Source organism: Triticum dicoccoides, chromosome 1A (genome assembly GCF_002162155.2).
Source record: "Triticum dicoccoides isolate Atlit2015 ecotype Zavitan chromosome 1A, WEW_v2.0, whole genome shotgun sequence".
Classification (NCBI taxonomy): domain Eukaryota; kingdom Viridiplantae; phylum Streptophyta; class Magnoliopsida; order Poales; family Poaceae; genus Triticum; species Triticum dicoccoides.
The window spans coordinates 273144916-273164908 of NC_041380.1; positions in this window are offsets into that span (position 1 = coordinate 273144916).

The following is a 19993-nucleotide window of genomic DNA, read 5'->3' on the forward strand; positions in this document are numbered from 1 at the left end:
CATATGGCAAAATGTCGTCCCAACTAGATCCATAATCTAGCGCACAAGCTCTCAGCATATCCTCTAAAATCTGATTGACTCTCTCGGTCTGTCCATCTGTCTGTGGATGAAAAGCTATACTGAATTCTAGCCTGGTACCCAAAGTTTCATGCAACTGTTTCCAGAACTTTGAGGTAAACTGGGTTCCTCTATCTGATACGATACTCCTCGGAACTCCATGCAGACATACGATCCTGGTCATGTATATCTTTGCCAACTTAGCACTGGTGTAAGTGGTCTTTATCGGGATGAAATGAGCTACTTTCGTCAACCGATCGACTACAACCCAAATCGAGTCATAGCCTGAACGAGTCCTTGGCAATCCCGTGATAAAATCCATGCCTAACTTATCCCACTTCCATTCGGGTATCGGCAATGGTTGTAACAGTCCCGCTGGCTTCTGATGCTCTGCCTTTACTCTCTGACATACATCACAAACTTCTACGTACTCCGCAATATCCTTCTTCATTCCGGTCCACCAGAAAATATCTTTCAAATCCAAATACATCTTGGTATTTCCTGGATGAATCGAATATGGTGAATCATGTGCCTCTTGCAGAATCAACTTCCTAATCTCCCGCTCATTGGGCACATAAACACGGTCTTCAAACCATAGGGTGTCGTGCTCATCCTCACGAAATCCTTTAGCCTTTCCTTTGCTAAGTTTCTCCTTAATAGAGGCAATCTCCTTGTCAGTCTTCTGAGTTTCTCTGATTCTATCCATCAAAGTTGACTGAATCTCCAATGCTGCTACATAGCCTCTCGGAACTATTTCCAAACATAGTTCACGAAGATTTTCTGCTAACTCCCTTGGTAATTCTCCCGCCATTAGGGTGTTGACATGACTCTTACGGCTTAATGTGTCGGCTACTACATTAGCCTTTCCGGGGTGATAATGCAATTTCATATCATAATCCTTGATGAGCTCCAACCATCTCCTTTGTTTGAGATTCAACTCCTTCTGTGTGAAAATATACTTCAAACTCTTATGATCCGTGTACACCTCACAATGATTTCCAATCAGAAAATGTCTCCATGTTTTCAATGCATGCACTACGGCTGCTAACTCTAAATCATGCGTAGCATAATTCAACTCATGAGGCTTAAGTTGTCTTGAGGCATATGAAACAACTCTCCCTTCCTGCATAAGCACTGCTCCAAGTCCTCGACGTGAAGCGTCGCAATACACCTCATAATCCTTGGTCTGGTCTGGCAAAATCAACACTGGTGAGGTAACCAAACGTTTCTTCAACTCTTGGAAACTAGCCTCACATTCCTCCGTCCATATGAACTTGGTATCTTTCTTCAACAACTCAGTCATAGGCTTCGCAATCTTTGAGAAATTCTCAATAAATCTCCGGTAGTATCCTGCGAGTCCAAGAAAACTTCGGATCTCTCCAACCGTGGTTGGTGCTTCCCACTTGGTCATGGTATCAACTTTAGTGGGATCCACTGCTATACCTTCTCCAGATAGAACGTGTCCGAGGAATCCGACTTCCTTCAACCAAAACTCACATTTGCTGAACTTGGCATATAATTGATGTTCTCTAAGCTTTCCAAGTACCAAACGCAAATGCTCCTTATGCTCCTCTTCATTCTTCGAGTAGACCAGGATATCATCAATGAACACTATGATGAACTTATCCAAAAACTCCATAAACACTTTGTTCATCATGTTCATAAAATATGCAGGTGCGTTAGTCAGACCAAATGACATAACGGTATACTCGTACAACCCATACCTGGTGGTAAAAGCTATCTTAGGTATATCCTGCTCCCGAATCTTCAACTGGTGGTATCCTGATCGTAGATCGATCTTGGAAAATACTTTAGCTCCTTGCAATCGATCAAACAGATCATTGATCATTGGTAGTGGGTACTTGTTCTTGATCGTTACTTCATTCAATCCTCGATAATCAACCACCATCCTCAATGATCCGTCCTTCTTCTCCACTAGAAGTATTGGCGATCCCCAAGGCAAAGAACTTGGGTGAATATATCCTTTATCCAGTAACTCCTTAATCTGCTTCTTAATTTCCACCAAATCCTTTGCAGGCATCCTGTATGGTCTCTTTAATATTGGCCATGTGCCTCGCAATAGCTCTATCAAAAACTCAATATCTCTATCCGGTGGCATGCCTGGCAACTCTTCTGGAAATACATCAGGGAAATCCTTCACTACTGGTACTTCCTCCTGCACAACTCCTGTTAAGCAATTTACTTGAGTCCTCTTTGGCACATGCCGGGATACATACTTGATCCTTCTCCCTTCTGGGGTGGTAAGCAAAATTGACTTACTAGCACATTCAATATTCCCTTCATACTTTGATAACCAATCCATGCCTAATATCACATCCAATCCTTGGGATTCCAATACTATTAGGTCTGAGGGAAAAACATAGTTACCAATCCTTAATGGTAACCGATCACACCATCGACTAGCCATATATTCTGCTCCAGGCGAGGTTACTAACATGGGTGACCTAAGGGGTTGGGTTGACAGGTTATACTTATCCATAAATCTCCTTGATATGTATGAATGCGATGCGCCAGTATCAAAAAGAACGAGTGCAGTAAATGACTCAACCAAAACTTACCTATTACTGCATCAGGCTGAGCTTCAACCTCCTCCATGTTAACGTGGTTCACCTGTCCCCTATTGAAAGGTTCGGCTTCTTCCCAGAGCTTCCATTGCTATTTCCATTTTGTATTTCAGGGCATTCATTTGCATAATGTCCTGTCTTCGAACACTTAAAGCAAGTGACTTGGCTCGGGTCCTTCTTGGCTGGGGTTGATGGGTTGGTGCGATTCTGGCCATTGCTTCCTCCATTACCATTACCATTCCTGGTGCCATTGTGATTGTGCGAGCTACCTCCTCCATGGGTATGCTGAAAGTGTCCTCCCGGTCTAGGGGTAAAACATGGCTTCTGCTGAGCTCCTGAATTGTATTTCCCTTGTCCATACTTCCTCTTGCGGTTCTCAATTTGTTGTTGCTTGCCTTCAATCATAAGAGCACGATCTACCAACTCCTGATAGTTGTTGAAGGTTGCTACCATCAACTGCATGCTCAACTCATCATTCAGTCCTTCTAGAAACTTCTCCGGCTTCGCTGCATCCGTAGCGATGTCATCTAGGGCATAACGTGCTAACTTACTAAAGTCCTCCACATACTGGCCAACTATCCGTCCTCCTTGGCGCAAGTTGCAAAACTCATGCTTCTTCATGGCCATAGCTCCTACTGAAACATGGGCAGTACAAAAGGCCTGCTGAAACTGGTCCCATGTGACAGTGTCGACAGGGAAAGTGGCTGTGAAATTCTCCCACCATGATGCTGCAGGTCCTTCAAGCTGATGTGCGGCAAATTTCACCTTCTCCGCATCTGTGCATCCTGCTGTGGTCAACTCTCTAGCTGTCTTGCGGAGCCAATCATCTGCTACTATCGGCTCGGTGCTGCTGGAAAACACCGGCGGATTCAGCCTAAGAAAACGTGCTAAGTGATCAACAGGTGGTGGTGGTGGTGGGTTGTTGTTGTTGTTCCCCTGGTTCTGATTCTGGACTAGCAACTGCATCAATGTGTTCTGCTGCTGGATCAACTGGGTGAGCTCCGGTGGAAAGGCAAATCCGGGGTCATGTCTCGGAGGCATCTGAGGGTTTAGAAAAGATTAGATGTAAGAATAGAGGGGTCTAAAGAGAAAACACTACCCATATGCACATGAGGTAAAAGCAAACAATTCACTTCATTCAATCAAACAAGGGCATACAATCGATCTAACTATCGCAAAGGTGCTCGGACTACTATATTTACATGGTGGACTACTACTACTGATGAGGTGGTCTACTAGAAATATTCTTCGGTTGCAGACTCCATGATATCTGCTCTAGCTTCATCAACATAATCATCATCGCCATCGTCTGGATCCGAATCGGTGTCGTCGATGATGATGTAGTCTTCCGGGCGAATCTTCTTGGGTTCTTCATCTTCATCTACTGGTGTAGGGTCTCCCATAAATATCCCGATCTTCTTTGTTAGGTCGGCATTCTTATCCACCAATACTTCAATTTCCTCTTCATAATCTTCCCGTGTAGCCTTGAGTTCTTCCTCCAGTTCCTTGATTCTTGTCTTAGCCTTCTTCAGATCAATCATGTCGGCGCACATCTGGTTCTCCTGTCGTCGAATGTGCTGGTTTAACTCCTGGATAAAAGCTACAATTGATCTATCCTTCCTAGTGTTGTTCATCTCACAGTGCTCATCTCGGCGCCCACAAATCTAGTAGATAGTATCCTTGAGATCATTGCGGTAGACTTCTCCAATGCGTCCCATGGCGATGTGAGCTGCCATGCTCTTTCCTAGACTCCAAGTTGATGCATCAAAAGAAAACTCTATGGGCTCAGTGACTGGCATGAACGTCCTTCCTGGAACTTGAACTTGGATCATCCAGCGCTCTTCTTCAGGTAAAGTGGCATTGTAGGTTCCGGTGAAGCTTGGTACTCCTATGTTCAGGTATCTAGTGACTTCCTTCAAGTGTCGTCCAAAGGGTGTATCTTCATCTGGTTGCGTGAACTTGTTCCTTGCATCCGCCATCCTAAAAGAGTAGAAAAGGTGAGGAGTCAGAAGAGAAGAGGGTGAATAGTGTTCTAGGTCTTTAGCTTAGTGGTCGTGTCCTACAGTCAGCGTGGGCTCCAATACCATCTCTGTAGCGACCAGACCTCAAACAGTCTGATCTCTATGCTCCAGTGTCATCCATGGATCAGTAATGCTGACACCACACAGTACTCGGAGGATTTATAACAGAGTAGCAATCACACACTTATTACATTGAGTGTCCCAAAAGAGAACTTATTACAATAAATATGGCTTAAGGCCATCTAATAACGATAACAGCGGAAGGCTTGGAAGATAAGTGAGTCCATCAACTCCAACGGCATCACTGAGTATAGAACCACGACCTAAAAACTCCTTAATCGTCGTCTGAAAAGTCTGCAACATTAACGTTGCAGCCCGAAACGGGTCAGCACATGGATTATGCTGGCAAGGTAACACATAGAGAGTAATGGAATGAAACAGCTATACTATATGCATATCTGGCTGGTGGAAAGCTCTATGGTTACAGTTTTGCGTAAAGCCAATTTTCCCCTACTACAAAGGAATAAATTTAATTACTAACATAGTGGTTGTTAAACATTGAGAATGGTTGACAGCATTCTCAATCCCAATTAAGCATCATCATTAACAAAACCGAACAAAATTAATTTAGAGTAACATGTTGAGATTCACATGATAATCCAGGTACTAGATACTGAAGATGTCCATAACCGGGGACACGACTAACCATGATTAGTTTATACACTCTGCAGAGGTTTGCGCACTTTTCCCCACAAGACTCGATCGCCTCCGTTTGGTTTCTCGCACTACATGATGTTTGAGAAGACGGATGACCGAGACATAGTCTTTCAGAAGCGCTAGCACCTTACGATCGGGTAGACCGTACCACCTACATCCCCTACATCTGCTAGTCTACCACTGTAAGAGTTCGCACGACTTAGTCAACTATGCTAGAGCCCATAATAGCTTGTGGCTGCACACGGAAGTTTCTAGTATGAATAGTCTCATGATCCCTTTGAGCCTGGGTGGCGGTCCAAAAGAAAACAGGCAAGTCCTGGAATACCCAGGTGCCTCAATCCACCCAGATGTGTGTTTAAGTTGCCACCTTAGATAAACCATTAATTAACAAACTCACATCTGTCATGGATATCACTCACCCAATCCACGTGTATTAGCATGGCATGGCATAATAAGCAAATGTAGAAGTAACTCCCAAAGGTTTGATAATAAATAGGTAATAGGTACTACCTCAACTACTTCCCATCCCACAATTTAATTATATCCTAATCATGCAATGTGTGAGGATTGATCTAATGCAATAAAACTGGGTAGTAGGAAAGGTATGATCAAAGTGTTACTTGCCTTGCTAATGATCCGCGAAACCTAGCGATTCGAAGTAACAAGCGGCGCACTCCAGGTACTCTATCGCAAACACACAAACAAGCATACAATAAGTACTCATCTAATGCACAGGTAAATCTCAAATAAGAGATCTAACCAGAAGGTTCAACTTAAGAACTCCGGTTTGCAAAAAGAATCAAATCGAACGAAGCAACGAAAGTCAAACGGTGAAAGAAAACAACTTCGTTCTACTAATCCGGATCTAGAGCAAATTTAAACGGATAGAGGGTTTCGAGACGAAACTTTAGGCGCTTGAATCGCTTGATTTCGATAAACGAGCGAAAAGTTATACTAAAACTAAAATCGGATCAGGAATCGCGATCAAAAAAATCGCGGATTTAATCTGAGAAAAAGAAAAACGACGAACGTTCGCTAGAACGAATGAATGGACGAACGCCCGCTATTTAAATAAACGGAAAACCGTTTAAAAAAAGCGAAACTAAAAAAACCAACAAAAAACTAATGGAAAACCGAACGGTTTTTCGAAAAAAATAAAAAAACAGCACAGAAATCGAGGCGGCGGCGGACCTCGGGCGGCGTGCGGCGGCGCGGCGGCGGCGGCGGCGCTGGGGCGGCTTGGGGCGGGGCTAGGGTTTGGCTGGGCCTCTACCCCGGCTTATATAGCCTAATGGGCTGGGAGTCCTAGTCGGACACGGCCCTAGGTCGGTTCGTTTTTTTAAATATTACGAGCAGAAGAAAAATAAAAAGAAATACTAAACAGACTCCAAAAATTCCAAAATAAAATTTCACGGGCTTCTAAAATCAAGCCGCACAAGGTGAACATTTATTTGGGGCCTAAATGCAATTTTGAAAAACACACATTTTTCCTAAATTCAAATAAAATAACGAAAAACTCTGAAATAAAATCTTATTTGATTTTATTATTAAATCCTCAATATTTCTTTATTTTGGGAAATTCATTTTATTCCCTCTCTCATATTTTTGTAATAGAAATAATTGATGATTAAATAAATAGAATCAAATGATCCTATTCTCAAAATTTGAGAAAACTCAAATATGAAAATAATGAAATCCCCAACTCTCTCCATGGGTCCTTGAGTTGCTTAGGATTTCTAGGATCGAAACCAAAAGCAAATAAAATATGATATGCAATGATGATCTAATGTATAACATTCCAAATTGAAAATTTGGGATGTTACAAAACTCTCCCTTGACACTTTGCTGGATCAAGAGTTCGAGGGACGTCATCGAGCTGAATGTGTGCAGAACTCGGAGGTGCCATACGTTCCTTGCTTGATCGGTCGGAATGAGAAGAAGTTCAATTATGTCAACCATGTTGTCAAACGCTTCCGCTTTCGGTCTACGAGGGTACATGGACACACTCTTCCCCTCTCTTTGCTATGCATCTCGTAGTTTGATCTTGTGTGAGCGTAGGGATTTTTTTGAAGTTGCATGGTACATTCCCCAACAGTGGCATCCGAGCCAGATCTATGCGTAGATGATATGCATGAGTAGAACACAAAGAGTTGCGGGCGGCGATCGTCATACTGCTTACCACCAATGTCTTATTTTGATTCAGCGGTATTGTTGGATGAAGCAGCCCGGACCAACCTTACATGACCACGTTCATGAGACCGGTTCCACCGACAGACATGCAACTAGTTTTGCATAAAGGTGGCTGGCGGGTGTCTATTTCTCCAACTTTAGTTGAATCAAATTTGATTGCGACCGGTCCTTGTTAAAGGTTAAAACAACAAACTTGATAAATCACCGTTGTGGTTTTGATGCGTAGGTAAGAACGGTTCTTACTAGAAGCCCGTAGCAGCCACGTAAAACTTGCAACAACTAAGTAGAGGACGTCTAACTTGTTTTTGCAGGGCATGTTGTGACGTGATATGGTTAAGACATGATGTGATATACATTATTGTATGAGACACTACAAGAAATCTGTTAATACGTGACGGTTTCAGTCCGTTATGGACCTGCACAAAACTGTCAACGAAGAGGACGCGTGACAGATTTGATTTCCGTCATGTATATCGCTCATAATTTGACCACCGCACACACCATGATGGACCATCTAAAACCGTTACAGACCATGACGGTTTTTAGCCGTCATCGATGGTAGTTAACTCGCACACTCATAACAACGTTAACTTCTCTACCACGTCATCATCTGACATGGATCTGATGTGGCAGCCCATGTTGTCAGAAGCCCATCTAAAATTTTGGCCCATTAAATTTCAGCCCAGTCCAAGATTGGTGGCCCATATATGCAGGTTCATTAATTTAAAGTAAGGTCTAATGATTTCAGTCCAAGACATTAGGCATCACTCATTTCTCTTGGTCCACCGAAATTTTAAGCCAATAATAATTTAATAGAAAATATATGCTTGTGTCATTAAAAACAGAAAATTACATACACACCAGAAAATACATCTGTATAGGAGCAAAAAAAGGATCCAGAAAAGATTAATTTTACAAGCATGTCTTAGTAAATTACATACATAACTGAGAATACATCTCTACAGGAGCAAAAAAAGGATCCAGAAAAGTTTAATTTTACAAGCATGTCTCAGAGAACACTATGCTACTCTACAGCCAGCACAACACCCATCAAGGGACGCGCAATGCTTGTCAAACGTCAACCAAGGGTCATCCCACATTCCTGGCCATAGATCCGCTCGTCCACACCGAACGCATGCGAACACATGTGTTTTTGTCAAAAATGCTACCATAAACCATTATCTTCCACATGATGAAAATTATGTCACACTATAAAGTATTATAGCCAGTAGGTTAAACTAGAAGCAGAAACTAGAAGTAGCTTACTACACGTTATCCAGTCCTATACCTTTTGCACTGCCAAGATACAAAGTAGTGAAACAAAATCAATCATGTGAAAAGAAACAACTCGTGGCAACAAAAAGTAATGATGAGCATACATAGATCAACAGTGTAGTAAACTCCGTTGTGCTTATTTGACATGAAGTTCCAGGCTATCACTACACTAAACCAAATCATGCTATGAAACCCTTCTGAATTTCCTACGATGCAGTCTCTCATGTGTTGTGAAATATAAAGTATGCGAAACTCTAAGAAAAGTATAGAAAGAAAGTCAAGGGGAGGCACTTTCATACCCACCGTTAGAAATAAATAACATAAGCAATACTTTTATTCTTGTAACAAAGGCAAACATCAAAACAAAAAGGGAACAAACACTTTTTCATCTTAATAAGGTTATTATGCTATAGGAGAATAGTAATCACAGATACTCCTACCTTCCAACAACTACCACAGTTAAAATCTTCATTTCATAATGCATCCATAATGCTTCTCATACAACAATCAATCATACCATAATGCATCCATAATGCTTCTCGTACAATAATCAATCATACCATAATGCATCCATAGTTCTAACCTAAGATAGAGAAAGCACACTCCATGGTTAAAATCTTCATTTCAACCATGAAAATGGGTTACCAAGCCCTTGGTATGAAAATAAGTGATAATTGATGTATCATATATATATATATATATAGTGTGGGATAGGATATTGTACGGAAGGGAGTTCAGTTGTACAGAATTATTGATGTCCATCACAATCTAAATCCTAAAGTCTATATTTTAGAATAGGAACTTGTTGCTTTTGTATTAACAAGAAAACAACGGGGGCATAATTAATGTCCACATTTGTTCAAGCAAAAATATACACTTATAGTTCTAAGATGCTGATGATAAAAGTATAGTTTTTTAGGTTTGCTCTCAAGTACTACATACACACATTTGTAAAACAAGTCCATTCTAGCAAGATACACAGTCGCGGTTGAATTTATATCTAACAAGCTGCAACTTCCAAATTAACTCCCAAAAGATCAGTACGAAAGCAACATGAAGACGAGTGCACGCTAGAGAAAAATAGCTATATCATATTATGTGGATTAGCACTAGCTTGCCCTTATTAAATTATGTGTAACAGTGCAACATAACCAGATCCAGAAAACCATCAGCAACTAAGCAAGCTCACATGTCCATCACAACAACAGAATCCACCTCTAAACTGAAACAAAACATGATTTGCATTTAGATTGCCAGTATCATCGAGATTTTGGGGTAAAGTGGGGAGAGGCTCACCACACTAGGAGGGAAGGAGGACGTAGCCATCAGTGAGCTCGTCCAGGCGCTGTAGGATAGGGTGCAAGGGCCAAGGGGGTGCTAGACTTGCTGCTCCACCTCCTCCAGCAAAGAGAGCTCGTTGGGGACGACCGTGTTGAGGAGGAGACATATTGTACGCCACTGGATGGGTGGAGAAGGCAGTAGGCATTAGTAGAATAGAGATCAACCCTAATAAATAGTTTAAATTTAACATTACAAGAAGCCTGTCCAGAATATGATTCTCAAGAGATAAAAACACTGTCCAAGAAAAAGAGAAATAGATACGGCATGCAAGAAAGCAGCAGGACCATTCATTCAGGGAACAGAAGAGGTAGCAAAAGCAGTAGCAGGTAATCCTTATAAATAGAGGCTAAGCATCCATCATTGACTCCAATGAGCTACTTCATAGCAACTAACACCGGCCAATAAAAAGAAGCACAATTACTAGATACGAGGAGGGTGTGAACTTGGTGCCAGCCGGTTGGCCGACCTTGTGGATCTGGAGATCATTGGTTTGTACAAGTACAACTAGCAAGCACTTGTTAGTTACTGTTTCCATTTCATATACAAAGGTGTCATAAAAATGTAATGTAAAGTACTGGTGTTTTCCACTAGCACTATAGCTACAGTACTTATCAGAAATTAAGTTCAGTTGCTAAAAAATCACAAGAATATAAGAATTGTGTATCCTCAATCAAGTATGCTAGGAATATGAATCTGCAGTTCCAAGAAAATCAGTTGTCAGTCATACACAAATATTGTTTGTTAAAAGAGTATATTTTGTCCATGTATAGAAGAAAATACAAAAACGTTATCTAGATAACAGATTAAAGTGCATATTTGACAGAACAAGCAACGATTTGTCCCCAAAATTAGAATCAAGATTACCAAGCTACAGACTAACCATATCCGGCACAAGCAATTTGTCCTATCAAATTGTTTACTCCAAGGTAATATATGCACAGCAGCACAACCTTACCTAGCATCATGGCCATTGTTCAGGGGCGGGCCAAGCTTGTGTTGTCCCGGCGTTCCTCCTTAGGTCGAGGACGAGGAGAAGCACCGGCGTTCGCTGGAAATGTCATCGAGCAGGACAAGGCCGAGGTGTCGGCCCTCATCCCGCATCGATGGTTGTAGCATGCGTCACGTCCGTAGATCCTGCAGGAGGAGGTCCTCCGCGCTGCCCTTCTCGAGGTGGACCATCAGGAGGCGAGAGCGCGTGTGGGAGCATCGCACACAATGGAGAAAAGCTGACAGAGATCGTCGGAGATGCGCCGATGACAAAGGCGATGCCGGAGGCCGAAACCCTACATGGGTGTGGGTTTTGGGCGAGCGGTAGAGGCTAAGAGGGGCTAATCTTGCCAGAGAGGAGGATGGATCAGAGCGAGGGGAGCTCGTCGGTGTGCTCCACGCTGGGGATAGCTGTCGGAATCGCCAGAATCGGGAGCGGGCTGCTGTGGCAGCTGAGGGAGGGAGAGAATGGGGATTAGGGTTAGATGGGTGTGGATTGCACGTTAAATAGGCTGGCTAAAAAAAATCCCACAGGTCGTGTCCACAACTTAAATTTGGATTTCCACGCGCGCGCTCGAAATTGCTGGTGCGTCTTCCTACTTAAGTCCACACGACACATTAGCAGGAGCCATCGATGACGGCCTGAATGGTCTATAAAGAAATAAGAGGCTAGGCCGCGCAAATCGGTCTGTGACAATTTTCATGACGGTCGACCAATGTCCATCATGAAAGGGCTATCTTTTTCAAAGGGCAATCACATCCTGCTGATCCATGACAGTTTTTGTGACGGATAAGAAAAAACCATCAACAATTATGACGATTTTCGAGAACATCATCAGAAATCCATCACGTATTAATAGATTTCTTGTAGTGAGATGATCATGTTTTGTAGAAGTTATCGGCAACTGACAGGAGCCTTATGGTTGTCGCTTTATTTTATGAAATGCAAACGCCATGTAATTGCTTTACTTTATCACTATGCGTTAGCAATAGTTGTAGAAGCAATAGTTGGCGAGACGACAACGCTATGATGGAGATCAAGGTGTCAAGCCGGTGACGATGGAAATCATGACGGTGCTTTGGAGATGGAGATCAAAGGCACAAGATGATGATGGCCATATCATGTCACATATTTTCATTGCATGTGATGTTTATCTTTTATGCATCTTATTTTGCTTAGTACAACGGTAGCATTATAAGGTGATCCCTTACTAAAATTTCAAGGTATAAGTGTTCTCCCTGAGTATGCACCATTGCGATAGTTTGTCGTGCTGAGACACCACATGATGATAGGGTGTGATAGGCTCTACGTTCACATACAACGGGTGCAAGACAGTTTTGCACATGCGGAATACTCGGGTTAAACTTGACGAGCCTAGCATGTACAGACATGGCCTCGGAAAACCGGAGACCGGAAGGTCGAACATGAATCATATAGTAGATATGATCAACATAGAGATGTTCACCATTGAAGACTACTCCATCTCACATGATGATCGGACATGGTTTAGTTGATATGGATCACGTTAGCGTTTAGATGACTCAAGGGATGTCTATCTAAGTGGGAGTTCTTAAGTAATATGATTAATTGAACTTAATTTATCGTGAAATTAGTCCTGATCGTATTTGCATATCTACGTTGTAGATCAATAGCTCGTGTATAGCTCCCCTGTTTTTTATATGTTCCCAGAGAAAACTAAGTTAAAAGATGATAGCGGCAATGATGCGGACTAGGTCCGTGATCTTAGGATTATCCTCATTGCTGAACAAAAGAATTATGTCCTTGATGCACCACTAGGTGACGAACCTGTTGCAGGAGCAGATGCAGACGTTATGAACATTTTTTGCAAGCTTGGTATGATGATTATTTGATAGTTTAGGTCACCATGCTTTACAACCTAGAACCGGGACTTAAAAAATGTTGAGCATATGAGATGTTCCAAGAAGCTGAAAATGATGTTGCAGACTCATGCTCGTGTTAAGAGGTATGAGACCTCTAACAAGTACTTTGCCTACAAGATGGAGGAGAATAGCTCAACTCTTGAGCATGTGCTCAGAATGTCTGGGTACTACAATCGCTTGAATCAAGTGGAGTTAATCTTCCTGATAAGATAGTGATTGACAGAGTTCTCTAATCACTATCACCAAGTTACTAGAATTTCGTGATGAACTATAATATGCAAGGGATGACGGAAACGATTCCCAAGCTCTTCGCGATGCTGAAATCAGCAAAGGTAGAAATCAAGAAATAGCATCAAGTGTTGATGGTTAACAAGACCACTAGTTTCTAGAAAAAGGGCAAGGGAAAGAAAGGGAAACTTCAAAAAGAATGGCAAGAAAGTTTCCACTTCCATGAAGAAGCCCAAAGAGAAACCCAAGCCTGAAACTGAGTGCTTCTACTTCAAAGGAAATGGTCACTCGAAGTGGAACTTCCCTAGATACTTGGCGGATAAGTAGGATGGCAAAGTGAACAAAGGTATATTTGATATACATGTTATTGTTGTGTAATTTACTAGTGTTTATAGTAACCCCTCGGTATTTCATACTGGTTCAGTTGCTAAGAGTAGTAACCTGAAACAGGAGTTGCAAAATAAATAGAGACTAGTTAAGGGCGAGGTGACGATGTGTGTTGGAAGTAATTCCAAGGTTGATACGATCACCATCGCACACTCCATCTACCTTCGGGGTTAGAATTGAACCTAAATAAATGTTATTTGGTGTTTGCGTTGAGCATTAATATGATTAGATCATGTTTATTGCAATACAGTTATTCATTTAAGTCAGAGAATGATTGTTGTTCTGTTAATATGAATAAAACCTTCTATGGTCATACACCCAATGTGAATGGTTTGTTGAATCTCGATCATGGTGATACACATATTCATAATATTGATGCCAAAAAAATGCAAAGTTGATAATTATAGTGCAACATATTTGTGGCACTGTCGTTTAGGTCATACTGGTGTAAAGCGCATGAAGAAACTCCATGCGAATGGACTTTTGGAATCACTTGATTATGAATCATTCGATGCTTGTGAACCATGCCTCATGGGCAAGATGACAAAAACTCTGTTCTCCGGAACAATGGAGCGAGCCATTGACTTATTGAAAATTATACATACCGATGTATACGGTCTGATGAGTGTTGAGGCTCGCGGTGGGTATCATTATTTTCTGACCTTCACAGATGATTTGAGCAGATATGGGTGTATCTACTTGATGAACCACAAGTCTGAAACATTTTAAAAGTTCAATGAATTTCCGAGTGAAGTTAGAGAATCATCGCAACAAGAAAATAAAGTTTCATTCACGTGTAATGGTGTGTTTGAACGTTGTAACCGTACTTTATTAGATATGATGCGATCTATGATGTCTTACCGATTTACCACTATCATTTTGGGGTTATGCATTAGAGACAGTTGCATTCACGTTAAATAGGGAAACATCTAAATCCATTGAGACGACACCGTATGAACTATGGTTTAGCAAGAAACATAAGCCATTGTTTCTTAAAGTTTGGGGTTGCGATGCTTATGTGAAAAAGCTTCAGCCTGATAAGCTCGAACCCAAATTTGAGAAGTGTGTCTTCATAGGATACCTGAAAGAAAATGTTGGGTAGACCTTCTATCACAGATCCAACGGCAAGATCTTTGTTGCTAAGAATTGATCCTTTCTAGAGAAGGCGTTTCTCTCGAAAGAAGTGAGTGGGAAGAAAGTAGAACTTGATGAGGTAATTGTACCTTCTCTCGAATTGGAAAGTAGACCATCACAGAAAACCGCTCTCGTGATGCCTACACCAACTAGAGAGGAATCTAATGATAATGATCATGAAACTTCAGATCAAGTTGCTACCGAACCTCGTAGGTCAACCAAAGCACGTTCCGCACCAGAGTGGTACAATAATCCTATTCTGGAAGTCATGTTACTAGACCATGACGAACCTACGAGCTATGATGAAGCGATGATGAGCCTAGATTCTGCAAAATGGCTTGAGGCGATGAAATCTAAGATAGGATCCATGTATGAGAACAAAGTATGGACTTTGGATGACTTGCCCGATCGGCGAGCCATAGAGAATAAATGGATCTTCAAGAAGAAGTCTGCGCTGATGGTAATGTTACTGTCTACAAAGCTTGACTTATTGCGAAAGATTTTTGACAAGTTCAAGGAGTTGACTACAATGAGACCTTCTCACCCGTAGCGATGCTTAAGTCTGTCCGAATCATGTTAGAAATTGCCACATTATGAAATTTGGCAAATGGGTGTCAAAAGTGCATTCCTTAATGGATATCTCAAAGAAGAGTTGTATATGATGCAACCAGAAGGTTTTGTCAATCCTAAAGGTGCTAACAAAGTGTGAAAGATCCAACAATCCTTCTATGGACCGGTGCAAGCATCTCGGAGTTGGAATATACGCTTTGATGAGTTGATCAAAGCATATAGTTTTATACAGACTTGCGGTGAAGTCTGTATTTACAAGAAAGTGAGTGGGAGCACTACAACCTTTCTGATAAGTATATGTGAATGACATATTATTGATCAGAAATGATGTAGAATTTTTTGGAAAGCATAAAGGAGTATTTGAAACGAGTGTTTCAAAGAAAGACCTTGGTGAAGCTGCTTACATATTGGGCATCAAGATCTATAGAGATAGATCAAGACGCTTGATAAGATTTTTCAGTGAGTACATACCTAGACAAGATTTTGAAGTAGTTCAAAATGTATCAGTCAAATAAGGAGTTCTTCCCTGAGTTGTAAGGTATGAAGTTGATTAAGACTCAAAAACCCAACCACGGCAGAAGATAGAGAGAGAATGAAAGTCATTCCCTATGCCTCAGCTATAGGTTCTATAAAGTATGCTATGCTGTGTACCAAACCTATTGTGTACCTTGCCTTGAGTTTGGCAAGGGGTTACGATAGTGATCCAGGAGTGGATCACTGGACAGCGGTCAAAGTTATCCTATTTACCTAAGAGGACTAAGGAAATATTTCTCGATTATGGAGGTGATAAAGAGTTCGTCGGAAAGAGTTACGTCGATGCAAACTTTTACACTGATCCGGACGACTCTGAGTCTCAATCTAGATACATATTGAAAGTGGGAGCAATTAGCTAGAGTAGCTCCATGCAGAGCATTGGAGACATATAAAATTTTCAAAATATGTACGACTCTGAATGTGACAGAGCCGTTGACGAAACTTCTCTCACAAGCAAAACATGATCACACCTTAGTACTCTTTGGGTGTTAATCACATATCAATGTGACCTAGATTATTGACTCTAGTAAACCCTTTGGGTGTTAGTCACATGGTGATGTGAACAAATCACATAAAGATTTGAACTATTGGTGTTAAATCACATGACGGTGTGAACTAGATTATTGACTCTAGTGCAAGTGGGAGACTGAAGGAAATATGCCCTAGAGGCAATAATAAATTTGTTATTTTATATTTGCTTATATCATAATAAATGTTTATTATTCATGGTAGAATTGTATTAACCGGAAACTTGATACATGTGTGGATACATAGAAAAAACACTGTGTCCCTAGTAAGCCTCTACTAGACTAGCTCGTTAATCAAAGATGGTTAAGTTTCCTAACCTTTGACATGTGTTTTCATTTGATGAACGGGATCACATCATTAGGAGAATAATGTGATGGACAAGACCCATCCGTTAGCTTAGCATATTGATCGTTCAGTTTTATTGCTATTGCTTTCTTCATGTCATATACATATTCCTTTGACTATGAGATTATGCAACTCCCGGATACCGGAGGAATACCTTGTGTGCTATCAAACGTCACAATGTAACTGGGTGATTATAAAGATGCTCTATAGGTATCTCCGAAGGTGTTTGTTGGGTTGGCATAGATCGAGATTAGGATTTGTCACTCCGAGTATCGAAGAGGTATCTCTGGGCCCTCTCGGTAATGCACATTATAATAAGCCTTGCAAGCAATGTGACTAATGAGTTAGTTGCGGGATGATGTATTACGGACCAAGTAAAGAGACTTGCCAGTTACGAGATTAAACTAGGTATGATGATACCGACGATTGAATCTCGGGCAAGTAACATACCGATGACAAAGGGAATAAAGTATGTTGCCATTACGGTACGACCGATAAAAGATCTTAGTTGCCCCCGGACCCAAGGCGCGCTCGTACTTGGCTATGAGGTGAAGCCAAAGGGCAAGTGCGGAGCGCTGCGGGCCCCAACTGCCTGCGGCCTTGATTGACACGTGGCGATTAACAGGACATGGGCGCCTCCACTTCCCCACGCAGCCTCGACAACTGCCCGACTTGATGAGTGATACTTCTCCGTCGTCTCTACTTTTCCAAACACTTTTGCCCTTGTTTTGGACTCTAACTTGTATGATTTGAATGGAACTAACCCGGACTGACGCTGTTTTCAGCAGAATTACCATGGTGTTGTTTTATGTGCAGAAAACAAATATTCTCGGAATGACCTGCAACTCCACGGAACATCTTAGAAAAAATAATAAAAAATCCTCGCCAAAGATGAAGACCAGGGGGCCCACACCCTTCTCACGAGGGTGGGGGGCGTGCCCCCCTACCTCGTGGTCCCCCTGGAAACCCTCCGACGCCAACTCCAACTCTCTATATTTGCTTTCGGAGAGAAAAAAATCAGAGAGAAGAAATCATCGCGTTTTACGATACGGAGCCGCCGCCAAGCCCTAAAACCTCTTGGGAGGGCTGATCTAGAGGTCATTTGGGGCTCCAGAGAGGGGGATTCGTCGCCGTTGTCATCAGCAACCATCCTCCATCACCAATTTCATGATGCTCACCGCCGTGCGTGAGTAATTGCATCGTAGGCTTGCTGGACGGTGATGGGTTGGATGAGATTTATCATGTAATCGAGTTAGTTTTGTTAGGGTTTGATCCCTAGTATCCTTTATGTTCTGAGATTGATGTTGCTATGACTTTGCTATGCTTAATGCTTGTCACTAGGGCCCGAGTGCCATGATTTCAGATCTGAACCTATTATGTTTTCATGAATATATGTGAGTTCTTGATCCTATCTTGCAAGTCTATAGTCACCTACTATGTGTTATGATCCGGCAACCCCGAAGTGACAATAATCGGGACCACTCCCGGTGATGGCCATAGTTTGAGGAGTTCATGTATTCACTATGTGCTAATGCTTTGTTCCGTTTCTCTATTAAAAGGAGGCCTTAATATCCCTTAGTTTCCAATAGGACCCCGCTGCCACGGGAGGGTAGGACAAAAGATGTCATGCAATTTCTTTTCCATAAGCACGTATGACTATATACGGAATACATGCCTACATTACATTGATGAATTGGAGCTAGTTCTGTGTCACCCTATGTTATGACTGTTACATGATGAACCGCATACGGCATAATTATCCATCACTGATCCGGTGCCTACGAGTTTTCCATATACTGGTTTACGCTTATTTACTTTTCCGCTGCTACTGTTACAATCACTACAAAATACCAAAAACATTACTTTTGCTATCTTTACTTTTGTTGCTGCTGCCACCACTATCATATTACTCTGCTACTAAACACTTTGTTGCAGATACTAAGTTTCCATGTGTGGTTGAATTGACAACTCAGCTGCTAATACTTGAGAATATTCTTTGGCTCCCCTTGTGTCAAATCAATAAATTTGGGTTGAATACTCTACCCTCAAAAGCTGTTGCGATCCCCTATACTTGTGGGTTATCAACGAGTCCCTGCTACCTGCAGAAAAATCATCATTACCTGCGATCGTGGAGGTTGACGGTTGGCCTCCTCCCGGCTATAAATGAGGCGAGGGGTGGAGCCCCCGTTGCCCATGTCTTCCTCCTTTCCGCCTACTTCTTCTTCTTCCTCCTTGCTCCATTGCCTTCCTGCGTCACCCATGGCGTCGATACGGAGATTCTCCGCCGCTAAGAAGGGAAAAACCCCCGCGAAGAGTTGGGGCCTCTGCCACCGAAGAAGAGACTGTCCCTCTCCTGAGACGTTGTCTTGGGGCGACATGTGACGAGGCCTTGGTACGAGCGGCCTCCCCCCATCTATCTGTTGCCCTTGTAAGCCCATGCGCCAGGCACCGGAGATGGAGGCAGCGACTCGCGCCGCTCGCACCATGGACGCGGTGGCCATGCTGTGGCGGTGTGCGCCACCGCCCCACAAACTCATGCCGAGGGCTCCTCGTGTGAATTCGTGGTGTGGGCGGTGATGCCACCGCGCTCATGGATCAGGTTTCCGCAATTCTTTGCTGCAAAGATGCCGCCGAGGGGGGCGCTTGAGCTGTGGCTGCAGCACGCTGAGTGCGATGCCCCGGCAACGGGAGCAGAGGTCGAGGTCGTCTCCCCGGGCAAGATCTTCATGACCCGCGGATAGGGTGAGGTCGCCTGCATCTGCCGCGCGGAAGGGGCCCTTGCCATCCATTTCAAGTACGATGGCACCTCCACGCTATTCTTCAAGGTCTTCGACGAGGAAGGCCGCCGCTTGGAATGCTTCTCGGGAGGGAGCCGCCAGGACGGCGCGGCGGCTGGTGCCGGCCCTGCCATTGGTCCTGCCGAAAGTTCCTCCAGCAGCAGCGATGGTGCCTGGGAGTCCAACAGTTCTCCTGAGCCTGACAAGACTCCGGAGACGAGCGACGACAGCTACGTGCCTCGAGCTCCCGGCATGCCCGGAGCGCAGCAACAACGTCAGCTCGCCGTCACCGCTGATCTGGATGGGGTTGGCGTCGGCCTCCCGTGGCCCACTATTGATGATGGCGTCGGCGGCGACGCTCGTAGATACGACTTCCGATAGCCTTCTCCTTTTGTTTCCTGTGAGGAATTGAGAT